The sequence below is a fragment of the Ursus arctos genome, chromosome X (genome assembly GCF_023065955.2).
Source record: "Ursus arctos isolate Adak ecotype North America chromosome X, UrsArc2.0, whole genome shotgun sequence".
Lineage (NCBI taxonomy): Eukaryota > Metazoa > Chordata > Mammalia > Carnivora > Ursidae > Ursus > Ursus arctos.
The window spans coordinates 12,185,661-12,200,698 of record NC_079873.1 but is presented as its reverse complement, the minus strand read 5'-3'; the positions used below and the strand labels follow the sequence as shown (position 1 = coordinate 12,200,698).

The following is a 15,038-nucleotide window of genomic DNA, read 5'->3' as shown; positions in this document are numbered from 1 at the left end:
AAAAAAGATATTCATGTCAGAGTAACCAGATAACCTCAGAGTAACCTCAATATTTCTACACAATAAGAGTGGATAAACCTCTAAATTTCACCAGTTTCCATAACTTTTAAGAGCTCCAGGCTTAATAAATCTAGGAAAGGTAGGAATTAAGGAAAAGTCAAATGTTGATTTAAATTAAAAAATGCCATATGTAAGAGACAAAAAATGAAAGTAGGGATAAAATTCTAAATTATTGCCTAAAAATGTACTTCTCCCCTTTCCAAACACTAGTTTGATATCTATATCTAAGAATGTGATCACCAATCTCCAAAATGATCCACTAGTAATCCCTGTCTCCTAGTTCACGTCCTTGTATAGTCCCCTCCCACTCTGAATAGGGCTGACCTATGTAATCAACAAGATATGAAAATAATAGAGTATGACATTGAAAGTCGGGTCATAAAGACATGGGAGTTTCTGTCTTGCTCTCTCTTAGATACCTCACTCTGAGTGAAGCCAGCTGTCATGCATCCTGACACTCAAGCGGCAACTGGAGAGGCCCATGTGGCAAGGAACTGAGGCCTCCTGCCAACAGCCATATGCGTGTGCCATCTTGGAAGTGAATCCTCCAGTCACAGTTAAGCTCTTCGATGACCGCAGCCCCAGGTGACAGCTTGACTGAAATCTTAATAGAGGTCCTGAGCCAGAAATGCACAGCTAAGATGCTCTCAAATTTTCAGCCCACAGAAACGATGATATAATAAATGTTTTAAGCCATTAAGTTTTGGAATAACTTATGCAAAACAGAAAACTAATACAGAAGATTTTGGATTTTAAGTCTATAAATACCTTAGAACTCTTATTAAAATCAATTGATGAATCGTTAACTTGATGGATAATGTTCTTTCTGTCCAAGGATTTTTGATGATTGTCACATACAGTTCTGGCTTGTGAAACTCCTTTTAATAATGGTCACAAACTCACAAAAATTAAGATTATTTGACAATCCTTCACAGTAAATTCAAATTATTTTATTACTACAAATAACATGTCAGTGGGTGGTTTTCTATACAGCTGGGCTAAGCATTCCTAGTTCTAGAAGATAAAATTGAAGAGGTTTATTTTCTGTTTATGGAAGAAATACCTTTTTCTGAATTGTCTGGAAAAGACTTCAGGTACTTGGTAGTGGTAGCATTGTCCTTAAAGATCTAGTATTTGGAACTGCCAAAGAGTTTTCATTTTCTCTAATTATCATGAATTCAATTAGAAGAGATTTCGTAAAACAGTGAAATTCAAGCATAGACTTTCAAACCCCTAATACAAGCACGGCTCTACACCAAAAAAAAAAAAAAAAAAAAAAAAAAGATAAATATAAAACACAGTCTCAATAAATAGGTAGATGGACCACAGGGGATTCTTAGGGAAGTGAAACTATTCTTCTGTATGATACTACAATGATGGATACTTTTGTTAAAGCCTATAGAATGTAATACTTTTGTTAAAACCTATAGAATGTACAACACTAAGTGACCCCTAAGGTAAACTATGGACTTTGAATGATAATTATGTGTCAATGTTGGTTCGTTCATTGTAACAAATGTACTACTCTGGTGGGTGGTGTTGATGGTGAGGTAGACTGTGGGAAGGGAGGGAGGGGTATGTGGGAACTCTCTGTACTTTATACTCACTTTTGCTATGAATCTACAGCTGCTCTAAAAAATGAAGTCTTTTAATCAGAGGAAAAAACCAGTTTCTGCCATCCAGAAGCTTTAATTATTTGTTCAACAAATAGTCACTTAGATTTTCTTTTTCTATCCTTTTGCAGTCCACCTTTCTGTGTCTTTATGCTTTATATGCATCTCTTATAAAAAGAACATGGTTAGATTTGGGGTTTATTTAATCTAAGAAGCTCTGTCTTTAATGAGGAATGCTGAACCATTTATGCCTATTGTTACTACAAATATATGTGATTTCTTTTTATTGAGTGTTCTATCGCTCTAAATTCTTCTTTGCTTCTTTTTTCCCCTCTATTTTCCACTTACCTGGGAGATATACACCTTATTTCTATTATCTTAGTAAAAAGATTAAACATACTTAACCTTAAAATTTTGATGATAATCTCATGTCTAGACTCCTTCTGACAATTCAAGGTACTTAGAACCCTTTTACTCCATATGGATACATCCCCAATGTTCCATGATAGGTCATATAATATTTAATTCCACTTTATTTTGAACCTTCCCTTTCCCCCATAGTCATTACTGCCCTTATGACTGTGGGTTTTTGGTTTTTTTTTTTAAACAGTCATCAGTTATTTAAAATCACCAACATGTTTGGGGTGCCTGGGTGGCTCAGTCAGTTAAGCATCTGGCTCTTGGTTTCGGCTCAGGTCATGATCTTGGGGTCCTGGGATGGAGCCCTGGGTCAGGCTCTGTGCTCAGGGAGAGGGTGGGAGGGTCTGCTTGGGGATCCTCTCCCTCCTCCTCTTTCCCTCCCCCTGCTCTCTCTCTCTCTAAAATAAATAAATCTTCTAAAAAATTAAAAAATAAAATAAAATCACCATGTTTGCCAATTTATTTGCTCAACATGACTTCTTAGATATTGATCCTTCTTTCTAGATTTGATTTCCTTCTTCCAGAAGTACATCCTTTAATACTAAGGGTTTGTGAATGGTCAACTCTCTCAGACGTTATTAGGAAAAATCTTTATTTCGCCTTTAGTCTCAATAAATAGTAGTATTTTTTTTTAAGATTTATTTATTTATTTGCGAGAGAGAGAGAGAGAGAGAGAGAGAGAACAAGCAAGTGCAGGGAGGGGCAGAGGGAGCGGGAGATAGAATCCCAAGCAGACGCCCTGCTGAGCATGGAGCCCGATGCAGGGCTTGATCCCATGACCCTGAGATCATGACCTGAGCTGAAATCAAGAGTCAGGCACTTAACCAAATGAACCACCCAGGCATCCCAATAGTAGTATGAGTTTTTTAAAATGTTCCTGCTAGCCATTTGATTGTTCTTCCTTAGCCTACATTATCTGACACTTAATTCTCCCTCATTCTTTTTACATATCTCCTTTCTAAACTCATACTAGCATATGTTGAGCATTCTTTTTCTAACCTTCATGTCCCTTTAACCTCTATTTCACAATTTCTCTTTTTATCTATGTAAGCTGAATTCTGGGTAAATATTTAAATCTATATTCCAACTCCCTAAGTATTTCTTTAGTTGTCTTATCAGTGGTTCAATCTGGCTCAGCTACAAATAGCATTTATATAGTCAAATTATTGAGCTAACTAAAATTATAATGAAACTATGCTGGGAAAAGGGGTTATAGGAAATGTTCATGTGTGTAGTGGGAGTGAAGAGATCTGAAAGAGCTAAGTCCTGATCTAGGGTAGTGGAAAATAATCAGATAATTCCTACAAATAAAAAAAAAAAAGTTGCAACAGAAGAATGTTATGTAAAGCTATAAACACCAAAAAAACAAAAATTAAGAAGTTGAAAATGTTGCCTCTGAAGCAGGAAAAGGGGTTAAGTGAGGGGTGGGGAGACGGAATTGATGTTTAGTTGTAATAAATCTTCAAAAGTACTTGATTCTTTAAATTACACACAAAAAATAACTGATAAAAAAATTAAAAGAAGGTGGCTATGTAGAAATGAAATTATTGAGAAGAGTCGTGCAGATTTAAGAAATCAAGTATGGGGAATGAATAGACAGAGCACAGAGGATTTTTAGGGCAGTCAAACTATTCTGTATGATACTATAATGGTGGATACGTGTCATTATACCTTTGTCCAAACCCATAGAATGCATAACTCGAAGAGTGAACCATAATGCGAACTATGGACTCTGGGTGAGAATGATGTGTCAGCGTAGGCTGTCAACTATAACATATATACCACTCGGGTAAGGGATGTTGACGATGGGGGAGGCTATGATGTTAGAGGTAGGAGAGACTGGGGAATATATAGGAAATCTCTGTACCTTCTACTCAATTTCACTATGAACCTAAAACTGCTCTAAAAAATAAAGTCTATTTTGGGATGGCTGGGTGGCTCAGTTGGTTAAGTGTTTGACTCTTGGCTTTGGTTCAGGTCACGATCTCAGGGTCATGGGATCGAGCCCCGTGTTGGTCTCCGTGCTCAGTGCAGAGTCTGTTTGAGATTCTTTCCCCTCCCTCTCCCTCTGCTCCTCCCCCTGCTCATGTACTCTTTCTCTCTCTTTCTCAAATCAATCAATAAATAGAACCTTTTAAAAAAATAAAGTCTATTTTTAAAAAATCAAATAAGAATCAGCGTGTTACATCAATTGTGATTTGAAAGTATAATAGCAAGGTAAAATGACATTCTCTAGGCACTTGCAGTAAATTCTACATTTTTGCTAACTACAAATCTTTTACCAATAATTTGCCATGTTGAAGTTTGTAAAAAGAAACCCCTAATCTACATTTGTTTCTATACCCCATGCTATAATTTATAAAGTTCACAAAATACACAAATACCAGTGGGAAAACTCACGCTGATAAAATGGTTTGATATTTTTAACTGACGCAATTTGGAAAATGGTTTTGACATTTTCCACCCTTTAGAAAAAGAACATTTTTTTCAAACTATAGCAGTAAATACCAAATTTTACCAGTAACTCAACAAATTTGGAAATACTTGTCCACCATTAAATAGTTCTTTCTACCTTCCTGGTTAAGAAGACAGCTTTCTGCCCAAAGTGTCAGAAATGGCTTATGGAAAAACAAGAAGGTGGTGAACTCTGAGAAAGCACCTTTTACGGTTTTTCTAGTAACTTGGTAGAGGTTTGCTAATGGAAAACTGGTTCAGTTATAAGATAAGTTCTGGAGATCTAAGCCACAGCAATGGTGACTATAATTAACAATACTGTACTATATACTTGAAATTTGCCAAGAGAGTAGATCTTAAATGTTTTCACACACAAAAAATGGTAACTATATGAAGTGATGGATGTGTTAACTAACCTCATTTCACAACACATACATATCAAATCATCACATTGTATACTTTAAACTTCCACAATGTTATTTGTCAATTATATCTCAATAAAGCTGCAAAAAAAAAAAAAAAAAAAAGCAAATTAGACAAAAAAAAAAAAAAGGAAATTCTATTTCCAGGGGGCACTGGAGAGGTTGGGAAGAAGTGAAAGGATTCAAACCAGCCCTGTCCAAAAGGAATAAAACGTGAGCAATATGTACGATTTTAATTTTTGTAATAGCCACATTAAAAAGTCAGGAAAACCAGGTGAAATTCATTTTAATAATATACTTAATTTAATCTACTATATCCTAAATATTGTCATTTCAATAGATAATCAATATAAAAATATTATGAGAGATTTTACATTCCTTTTTTTGCACTGATTCTTCAAAATCTGGTATAGATTTTACATTAAGAACACATCTCAATTTGCACTGGCCACATTTCAAGTGCTCAATAGCCACACATGGCTAGTAGCTACCACATCTGATAGCCCAGGTCCAAACCATCACCTTTTACATCCAAGCAAGACTGAAGATTGCAGAAAGAAAATTTACTATGAAAAATATCAGAAAAGTGGGAAAGAATGATCAGAAAAGCCTAAGTTAGCATTTCAGACAAGAGGGCTTCCCTTTCTCTCTCTGTCCAACAGGCCTCTTGATCAGGACGGAGCTAGAGCAGGGTCAGCAAACTTCTTCTGTAAAGGACGAGATAGTAAATATTTTAGGCCTTGCCGGCCATACAGTCTCTGTTGCAACTACTCAGCTCTGCTGCTGCAGCATGAAAGCAGCCATAGACACATTCAACCAGTGGGCATGGTTATATTCTAATAACACTTTATGGGCACAACAATTTGAATTTCATGTAATTTTCACATGTCATAAAACTTTTTTTTTTCAAACAGTTCAACATGGAAAAACCATTCTTAGCTCATGAGCCCTATCAAACCAGGTGGTAGGCCAGGCCTGGCCCACTGGCTATAGTTTGCTAACCCCCGACCCACAGGATGGGGATGAAGGAAGGGAGCGCTAAGAGGTTGTTTTACCTACAGACATTTGTTGAAAACTAAAAATTAGAACTTTGGAAGCAAAAGAAAAAGAATGCAAAAAGAACAAAGGACTTAATATCCAGCCATCCCTGTTTTGACCCTAATTCTGACACGGATAAGTTCTCCTGCCCTGGTCATATCATTGATCTTCTCTGGTCCTCAGCTTCTGCCTGCCAGTTACCATGGCAACCTCAAGGAGTCCAACAATAGCTCGTGTACTCACATTGTGTTAAATCAAAATTGGTAATATTTTGAACAGAGTCTGTGCATATTTACCATTTAAAATACAAAAGGAATGGTTCCGTTGAGAAATGTATAGGATTGCAGAGACTAATAAATAGGTATAACACTGCTATACTAATTTGGAAACAATTCTTACTATAACTAAGTCAATAATCATTGTTATTTATGCATTATAACAAAAAGAAATTCTATGTGACAACCCTGGAGCCTAATTCTAATTGTTATTCATATTTTAAAGAACTAATAGATGAATGTTTTGAAATATTCAAATTTTCAGACTCTCAACTATAATTAGTTCAAATATGTGTAGTTGTGCAGTAGTTCACATTATTTCTTATTTTGCCTTATTTCACAGATCTTCCATTAAATCTCAAGAAGGCAAGCTCAGCCAAACCCTTAACCTAATGTAAAATAACTGCTCAGACATAAAACTTGAGTTTTCCTTAATGCATTAGATTTCAGAATTAAAGTGCAAATAGAAAGATAATTTGTTGATCCTATTTCCCTATTAAACATTGAGATGACGACTTTTTTTCATAATGACCTACACCAAGAATTTCAATAACAACAAAAAAGCAACAGAATTAGCTACAAGTTGCAAGTTAAAGGAGACAGTATGGATTGGCCTCCCGCAAACTATTCTCACCTCTATCCCTTCTCCCTTGACTTTCTCTATCATAAAGACTAAAAAGCTAAAGTTGATTTAACTTTGAATGTTGTTCAAGTTGGCCATATGACATGGTTCTGGCTGTGAGATGCGGCAGAAGTCCCTGAGCAGAGTTACTTTACCTGAATAAAAATAGGAGAAGCCCTTTGTCCTTCCTTCTTCTCCCTGCCTGGAACATAGAAGTAATGCCTGGATGCACTGCAGCCATCTTGCAACTCCGGTGACAAAAGCCACTTGCTAAGTGTGGCAAAACAGGAAGCTAGAAAGAGCCTGGATCCTTAGACAGCATCCTTGAGCACTGGATAACAACCTGGACTGTCTCCCTTGGTATTTCTTATTTTGTGAGAATATAAAATTCTTCTTACTTACACAGCCATTATTTGCTAGGTTTTCTAGCTTTGGGGGGGCATTTTTTTGGCAGCTAGCTGTATTTGTAACTGATAAACAAGTAAAACAAGGCAGGATTGACTTGCCGTCTATTACACACTAGTGATTCTTGAACTAGAGCATAGATCAAAATCACCTGGAAGACTAACTAAAAATCAGATTTGGGGCGCCTGGGTGGCTCAGCCAGTTAAATGTCCGACTCTTGGTTTCAGCTCAGGTCTTGATCTCAGGGTTACGAGTTTAAGCCCCGCATTGGAGCCTACTTAAAAAATAACCAAATAAATTAAATAAAGTAAAATTCAGATTGCTGGGCTCCAGCCCCAGGGTTTCTAATTCAGTAGGTCTTGGATGGCACAAGAAATTGCATTTCTAACAAGTGCCCAGGTGATGCAGCTGCTGCATCGGAAGCGACACTTTAAGAACCACTGGATTACACAACAGCATTTCGTAACATAACACAACATAACTTAACAGTGGATCCTACTTTCTGAGTTCCTGTTTCTGCACTGCTTTGCTTTTTAAAAAATGAATTTCTGCCTGATCTCCAGACCAAATACTCCTTAGTAATCTGCACTCTAAGTGTAAAATAGGTCACAAAAAGATCAGCAGATATTATAGTTCTGCTCCTGCCTGAAGCTAGAAGATAGGGAAAGAGCCGTCTAGCACTTGCCAGGCTACACTATTTGCCATGTCATTTCCTGGCACATAATTATGCTGCTTGCTGACAACTATTCTACTTTCTGTCCTCCTGTAAATTGTAAATGACAGTTTGGAAGCTGTTGGCTGAAAATTCTGAAAAAGAAATCTTTACAAGGAGAGGCAAGGATAAAAATCACGGTCAATTTAGAGTGGTTGCTGACAAGCTGGCCCTGAGAAGCATCCTCAAGTTAGATCACTATGAAAGAAATGGAATTTCCTGTCCCTTCCTCTTCCCCACCTCCACTCCCACCATTTTAGAGTCTCAAAGCATGTGATCTACTCAACAATCCAAATTTCACCAGAAAGAGTTAGAAAGTCTCATGCTTGGAAGCCCTCTGCTGCCTGCTAGAATAACACGCAGTTGAATTTTATACTTAGGGTAGAAACAAAAGCCCCTTCCATGCCGACACATTGCCCTATGTCCACAGCCTGCCCCCTCCCCATATTGACATGTTTCAAAAGCCCATTGCGAAGAGCCATCCTTTGAGAAAAGCAGTTCAGCCATTCTCCAGGTCTAATATTTGGTCAGCTTTAGCTCCCCTCCGAGGAACTGGTCAAAGTAATCCTTCTGCCCTCACAGCTACATTTTTTTTTTTAAAGATTTTATTTATTTATTCGACAGAGATAGAGACAGCCAGCGAGAGAGGGAACACAAGCAGGGGGAGTGGGAGAGGAAGAAGCAGGCTCATAGCGGAGGAGCCTGATGTGGGGCTCGATCCTATAACGCCGGGATCATGCCCTGAGCCGAAGGCAGACGCTTAACCGCTGTGCCACCCAGGCGCCCCATACAGCTACATTTTTTTAAAGCCATGCTTTGTTAACCAACTAGGGGAGATGGATCCATCTACTTCATGCATTGCTCATCCACTCCCCACTGCGTTCAAGATTTCAGTGAGCGGGACAGAATCACCAGCCTATGGTAAGTAACCAAGCCTGGCCAGGCTGCATAGAAATACAGAATTCAGGGACCAGAGCAAAGCTCATTCATCTTCCTAGGAGCGACATCTAAGACCCTGACCTTCTTTTACACTGCACAGCCCGCTGAGCTAACAATTCATAGATTCCCTCAACAGACTTTCAGGACGGCCTATATTCCTTCCAACATTTGCAGACCCTAGCACCAGATATTGCTGGTTTTAAACCCTTCCCAGTACCTACTTCAGCCTCTCAACAAGGTTTGATGCCTTGCCATTTCCCACGAGAAGCCTGAGAATAAGGAACAGCGTATAGAGCCATCTCTTACCACACCTTCTTCTTGTTCTCATATAGCTTTCCAACTGCAGCCGAAGCTCCTAAGTTCCCCTTTGAGCCAACACCAGCCGCTACATGTAGCTCCATCCCCCAGTGTGGTTAAGTTGAAGACAGAACATCTCAGCTTTCCAGTGAGCTCCTTAGGGTACAAAACCAGCAGTTCCCGAAAACCTGGGGATAGACGGAGAATACATTTCAGATGTATCTGCTCTTCAGAGCTTGCAAAGTATGCCTAACAGCTGAGTAAACTAGAAAGCCAAAGATGTAGTTTTAAAACAAATTCATGGTAAGGTTCCAACGCCTTTCATGAGGTGACAGAGTACACACATTCAGTGTGTCGAGAACATAAAGAAATGATAAATGCACAATGGAACAGCACACCAAAGGTAGGTGGCTAAACATGGATCATTCCAACTAGTCCATAAATAAAATCATATGCCAGTATATTAGTTCCCGCAGGACAACTGGATACGTCATGTGTTTAAAAAAATTCTAGGTAGGGGCGCCTGGGTGGCACAGCGGTTAAAGCGTCTGCCTTCGGCTCAGGGCGTGATCCCGGCGTTCCGGGATCGAGCCCCACATCAGGCTCCTCCGCTATGAGCCTGCTTCTTCCTCTCCCACTCCCCCTGCTTGTGTTCCCTCTCTCGCTGGCTGTCTCTCTCTCTGTCAAATAAATAAATAAATAAATCTTTAAAAAAAAAAAAAAATTCTAGGTAAAGTTTGAGACTTAATGAAAGTTGGATCTTTAGTACCACTAATAAGAATAACTCTCTTTGGGGCACCCGGGTGGCTCAGTCAGTTAAGCATCTGCCTTCGGCTTAGATCATGGTCCCGGGGTCCTGGGATCGAGCCCCACATGGAGCCCCCTGCTCAGCGGGGAGCCTGCTTCTCCCTCTGCCTGCCGCTCCCCCAGCTTGTGCTCTCTCTCTCTGTCGAAAAATAAATACAATCTTTAAAAAAAAAAAAAGAAAAAGAATGACTCTCTTTGTAGGAGTGTTTACCAAGTGCTACAAATCCTCCACTTGCTTTGCATGGATTAATTCATTCAATCTTCACAACAACCTGTGTGTCAATATTATCACCATTTTACAAATGAGGTAAATGACGTACAACAATTTAATAAATCGTCCAAGGCCTTCTAACTAGTAAGCACAAGATCTGAGATTCAAACCCAAGCAGTCTTTCTGGAGAAACTGAACTTCATTATTGTTTTTGGCCACCTATGTAAATGTACTATATCTGAGATTCTGCAGAGCTACTAAAACCTTCTGAGAGGCCCCTCAAAACTTGAAGATGCACCCTAGGCCCAATATGTTGTGAAGCTCACTCTAGTGCCATCGTGCTCCCCAGCATCTGGCCCAGAAACACTTTCCAGCCTTCAAGTATCACCTTTCACAAAGCTCCTAATATGGCTATTTGGCCTCAGACTTTGGGAGAGACTGGAAGAGGTCTAAGAAGAATCAGATTGCCCTGCTAAGCTTGGGCAAGTATCAGTAGAAATAAAAATATCACAGACACTGTGAATCAACACACTTGGGTTCTAGTCCTGACTATGCACTTGTTTGGCTATGTAAAACAAACAAAGCCACCAATATTTATTGAGCATTGTTCTGGCTATCTCCTTCTTAGTAACAAAGTACCCCAAAATTAGTGGCTTAAGAGAACAACAATCAATTTGTGATATCTCATGATTTTGTGAGTCAGGAATTTGGTCAGGACTCCACTGAGTGATTCTCTGGATCCCCATGTTATCGATTGGGATTCCTCAGTGGTATTCAGCTGATGGATGGGCAGATCTGGAGGATCCAAGATGGCTTCTTTCACTGTCTATCGGTGATGGCTGCGAGGCTAGCCTCAGTTAAGAGTTTTGAGTAGAGTGCCTGTTGCTGGCTCCTCTAGCATGGTGGAGTCAAAATTCTTAGCAGGTGGCTGATTGCCCTCAAGGTGAGCATTCTAACAGGCTTGGTAAACTGCAAGGGTATTATGTCCTAGCCTCAGAGTTCCCGAATATCACTTTTGCCATAAGCTATTGATTAAGCGGGTCACTAAGTCTAGTCCCAAACCAAGGGGAGGAGAAATAGATTCCACCTCTCTTTTTTTTTTTTTTTTTAAAGATTTTATTTATTTATCTGACAGAGAGATAGGCAGTCAGCGAGAGAGGGAACACAAGCAGGGGGAGTGGGAGAGAAAGAAGCAGGCTCCCAGCTGAGGAGCCTGACGTGGGGCTCGATCCCAGACCGCCGGGATCACGCCCTGAGCCAAAGGCAGATGCTTAATGACTGAGCCACCCAGGCGCCCCAGATTCCACCTCCCAATGGGAGGAGTCACAAAGAAAAAAGCCATGTTTGATCTACAGCAAGCACCCACCTTATGCCATGCACTTTTCTAGTTGGTGGGAATTCTAAAGAGACAAAGATGAACAAGGCCCCTGTTCTTCTGTGTTAGATGTGTGCTTTTCAATATAAAATGGAACATTTTTCTTATGAGACTGTCTTTTCGTCGGCTGTTCATTTAAGATAAGGACCTTCTTGATCCCCCAGGAGGATAAACTGGAACCAGATAGTAAATATGTTCAGCTTTGCAAACCATACCATCTGTTGCAACTACTCAACTCTACTGTTTGTAGCCCAAAAGTAGCTATAGACCATTCATAAATAAATGGGCATGACTGTGTGCCAATAAAATTTTATTTACAAAAACAGGCATTGGTCCTGGTTTGGCTTGTAGACTATAGGCTGCCTGCTCCCTGACCTAGCAGATAATAGATGCTCAAATAAATACTGGTTGAATGGATGATTGTTTTTTAAAGATTTATTTATTTATTTTAGAGAGAGAGGGCTAGAGCACAAGCAGGCGGAGGGGCAGAGGGAGAGGAAGAGAGAGAATCTCAAACAGTCTCCCCAATGAGTGCAGAGCCCAATGACTGGCTCAATCCCATGACCCTAAGATCATGACCTGAGCCAAAATCAAGACTCAGACACCCAACCGACTGAGCCACCCAGGCACCCCAAATGGATGAATTATTAAAGCCTGGAATTTGAAGAAGAAACTATAAATGAATACTTGTATGAACTTTCATTCTCTCAAGTGCTCATCTGTTCCTTTCCACACAGGTTTAGAAAAGCTCAAACTGACATTCAGGTCAGCCCCACAGGATCTCATGGACATCAAGGGTTGAGGCACAAAGAGATCAGTCCATGAGATGCATAATCTAAGCCTGGATTAAGAAAAGCAGTCAAAAAAGTTTCAAGTATACACATCAGAATTTGTGAGAGATCAGGAATTCAGGTTAAGAACTCAGGAACAGGGATGCCTGGTTGGCTCAGTTGGTTAAGTATCTGCCTTTGGCTCAGGTCATGATCTCTAGGTCCTAGGACCTGGGCTCCCTACTCAGTGGGGAGTCTGCTTCTCCTCCCTCTGCCCCTCCTCCTCACTCATGTGCTCACATTCTCTCTCTCCCTCTCAAATAAATAAATATTTTTTAAAAAAAGAACTCAGGAACAGAGGGACAGTGTGTCAATTTTAACAATTGATTTTATATACCATGTTTCATCAACTCTAAGATACCATTTATGGGGGGAAATGCTGCCAATTAAATGATGAAACACCTTAGCTGTAAAATGCATCCCGATTTCAGAGGTGTTAAAATGTGGGGGGAAAAAAGAATGGCAGAGAACTGATAAAATATCATAAATTTCCTCATTCATTTGTCCAGAAAACAAACCAAAGTACCATTTATAGAGTGCCTATAAGTCCCAAGCACTTTCCACAGATATTTCTGTGCAATCCTCACATTAAGTGGCTCATTATCCTCTCTGCTCTCTGCACTCCTGCCTTCCTTAACCACTTTTGATTTGTTGGACAGGCCATTCTCTTCCCACCCAGGTGCCCTGTGAATATTACTGCTTCTCTCTGGACCCCGAGCCCTTTCCCACATTTCATCCCTACACAGCCTTCAGGCATCCACCCTTTTATTTCTGTCTCAAGAAAACATCTTCTAAGCAAGATGCTCATTATAGTTATAACTAACTATAGTTAGGTATAGTTCAGCAAATCTAAGATGTTGTTAACTCGAAGACACACAACTATTATTCCACTAGGAGAGAAAACCACGCTGACAATTAAATCATGACCCACTAGCAGGCATAAAGACATCTCAATTTCGCAGATGTTAAAATGTAGGAGGAAAATGTATGCTTTGGAACTGATGAAATCTGTAGTTTGATACAAGTCAGTGATTTTTAGTAAGACTTGATACACGTGCTGAAAGGTAATGTCACTTTCTGTACTATTTGTCTTTCCAAACAATGGATGAGATGAAGAAAATTTTTCTCGCAAGAATTCCTAGCGAAGCTGCAAACAGTGGAAGACTCAGAAAGCCTGCCCCTTGTTGGAGAACTTGGGAGGTGAAGGGAGAAGCAATGAGGGGAGAATAAGCGGGGGTGAGGGGTAAGAGAAAGTCAGCTAAGAGCTGCTGAGATAATGGAAAGTTCAGGAGGCAGCTGAAAGTCTTCCTCTATGAGAGCCCCAAAGCTGGATTAAATCTCCATGCTAACCAGCCCATATATGGATTTAAAAACAAAACAAAACAAAAAAACAGGCAGGGGAACCTTGAACTCTGGTAAGTTCAGGGCAGAATCAAGATGACTGACATGAATTAGCCATGGAGATGGTGGGGACCCTGTGGAAGTCCAGCCTGGAACTGAGAACACAGTGGGAAGAGCCCCACATTTACTCAAGCTGTGCAGCTGTGGGGTCCCAGCCACATTCTGCTGCCACCAAGCAGAATGCAGTATTAAAATTATTCTGGAGGTCAGGAATCTACAAGCCAGAGAAACTAAGGTTATTTGACCCTTGGAGTCAATTTAGGGATACATAGCTGGTGACCACTAATATTTGCTAGAAATATTGATGCTGTGTGCTGAATGTGTGTCCCCCAAATTCATATGTTGAAACCCTAATCTCCAATGTGATAGTATTTGGAGGTGGGGCCTTTGAGATGAAATTAGGTTTAGATGATGTCATGAGGGTGGAGCCTCCATGATGAGATTGATGCCTTGATAAGGAGATGAAGAGACCAGAGTGCACTCTCTCTCTCTCTACCATGTGAGCACACAGCAAGAAGGCAGCCACCTATAAACTAGGAAGAGGGCCCTCACCAAGAACAAGACCGTACTGGCATGCTGATCTTGGACTTCCACATTCAGAAATGTGAGAAATACATGTTTTTGTCTAAGCCACAGAGTCTATGGTATTCTGTTAGAGCTGTCCAAACTGACTAAGACACTGTAATTTGCAATCCCAACAAATGGGTCTTCATGAGACCCAGGCAGTTCTGAAAATGACTGGCCAAGCTATCCTGGGCAGGTATGCACACCCAGGCTGAGGTAGCAGAATGAATGTACTTTCCAGCCAGTCTCAAATTAGTCTCACGGTGACTTCAAGTAGAAACAGAAGCACAGAGTGTCTTCCTAACAGGGCCCAGGAAATTAACCCCAGCCAGGAGGGAGACACAGAACACTCCAAAAAGCAGAAGATGTGGGCTCTGGCTCTGGTCTGTTTATATTCTTCCTAAGCATAGGTAGTAAGGGCTCCGTGGCATGGACTGACAGCCCCACAAAGTCCTCCAGCACAAGAGGGCTCTAGACTGACACAGGGGTTTAGACACAGGACAGCTAGCTAAGGGTGGGCAGGTAAGGAAGCCAAGTAAGGGCTGTGGAAGCTCCATCGAAAGGGAATCCAGAACCAGGACTTGCTGAGTGTC

At 40.3% G+C, this 15,038-nt stretch overlaps 1 long non-coding RNA gene across 1 annotated transcript in view; it reads right to left on the bottom strand.

Moving 5' to 3' along the window:
* LOC113242276 (uncharacterized) overlaps positions 1-15,038 on the bottom strand; it is a 132,483-nt gene that overhangs the window by 26,023 nt on the left and 91,422 nt on the right. Inside the window, exon 4 of the long non-coding RNA XR_007188403.2 lies at positions 9,267-9,445. This is a non-coding gene — a long non-coding RNA (uncharacterized LOC113242276). The remainder of the gene's footprint in view (positions 1-9,266; positions 9,446-15,038) is intronic.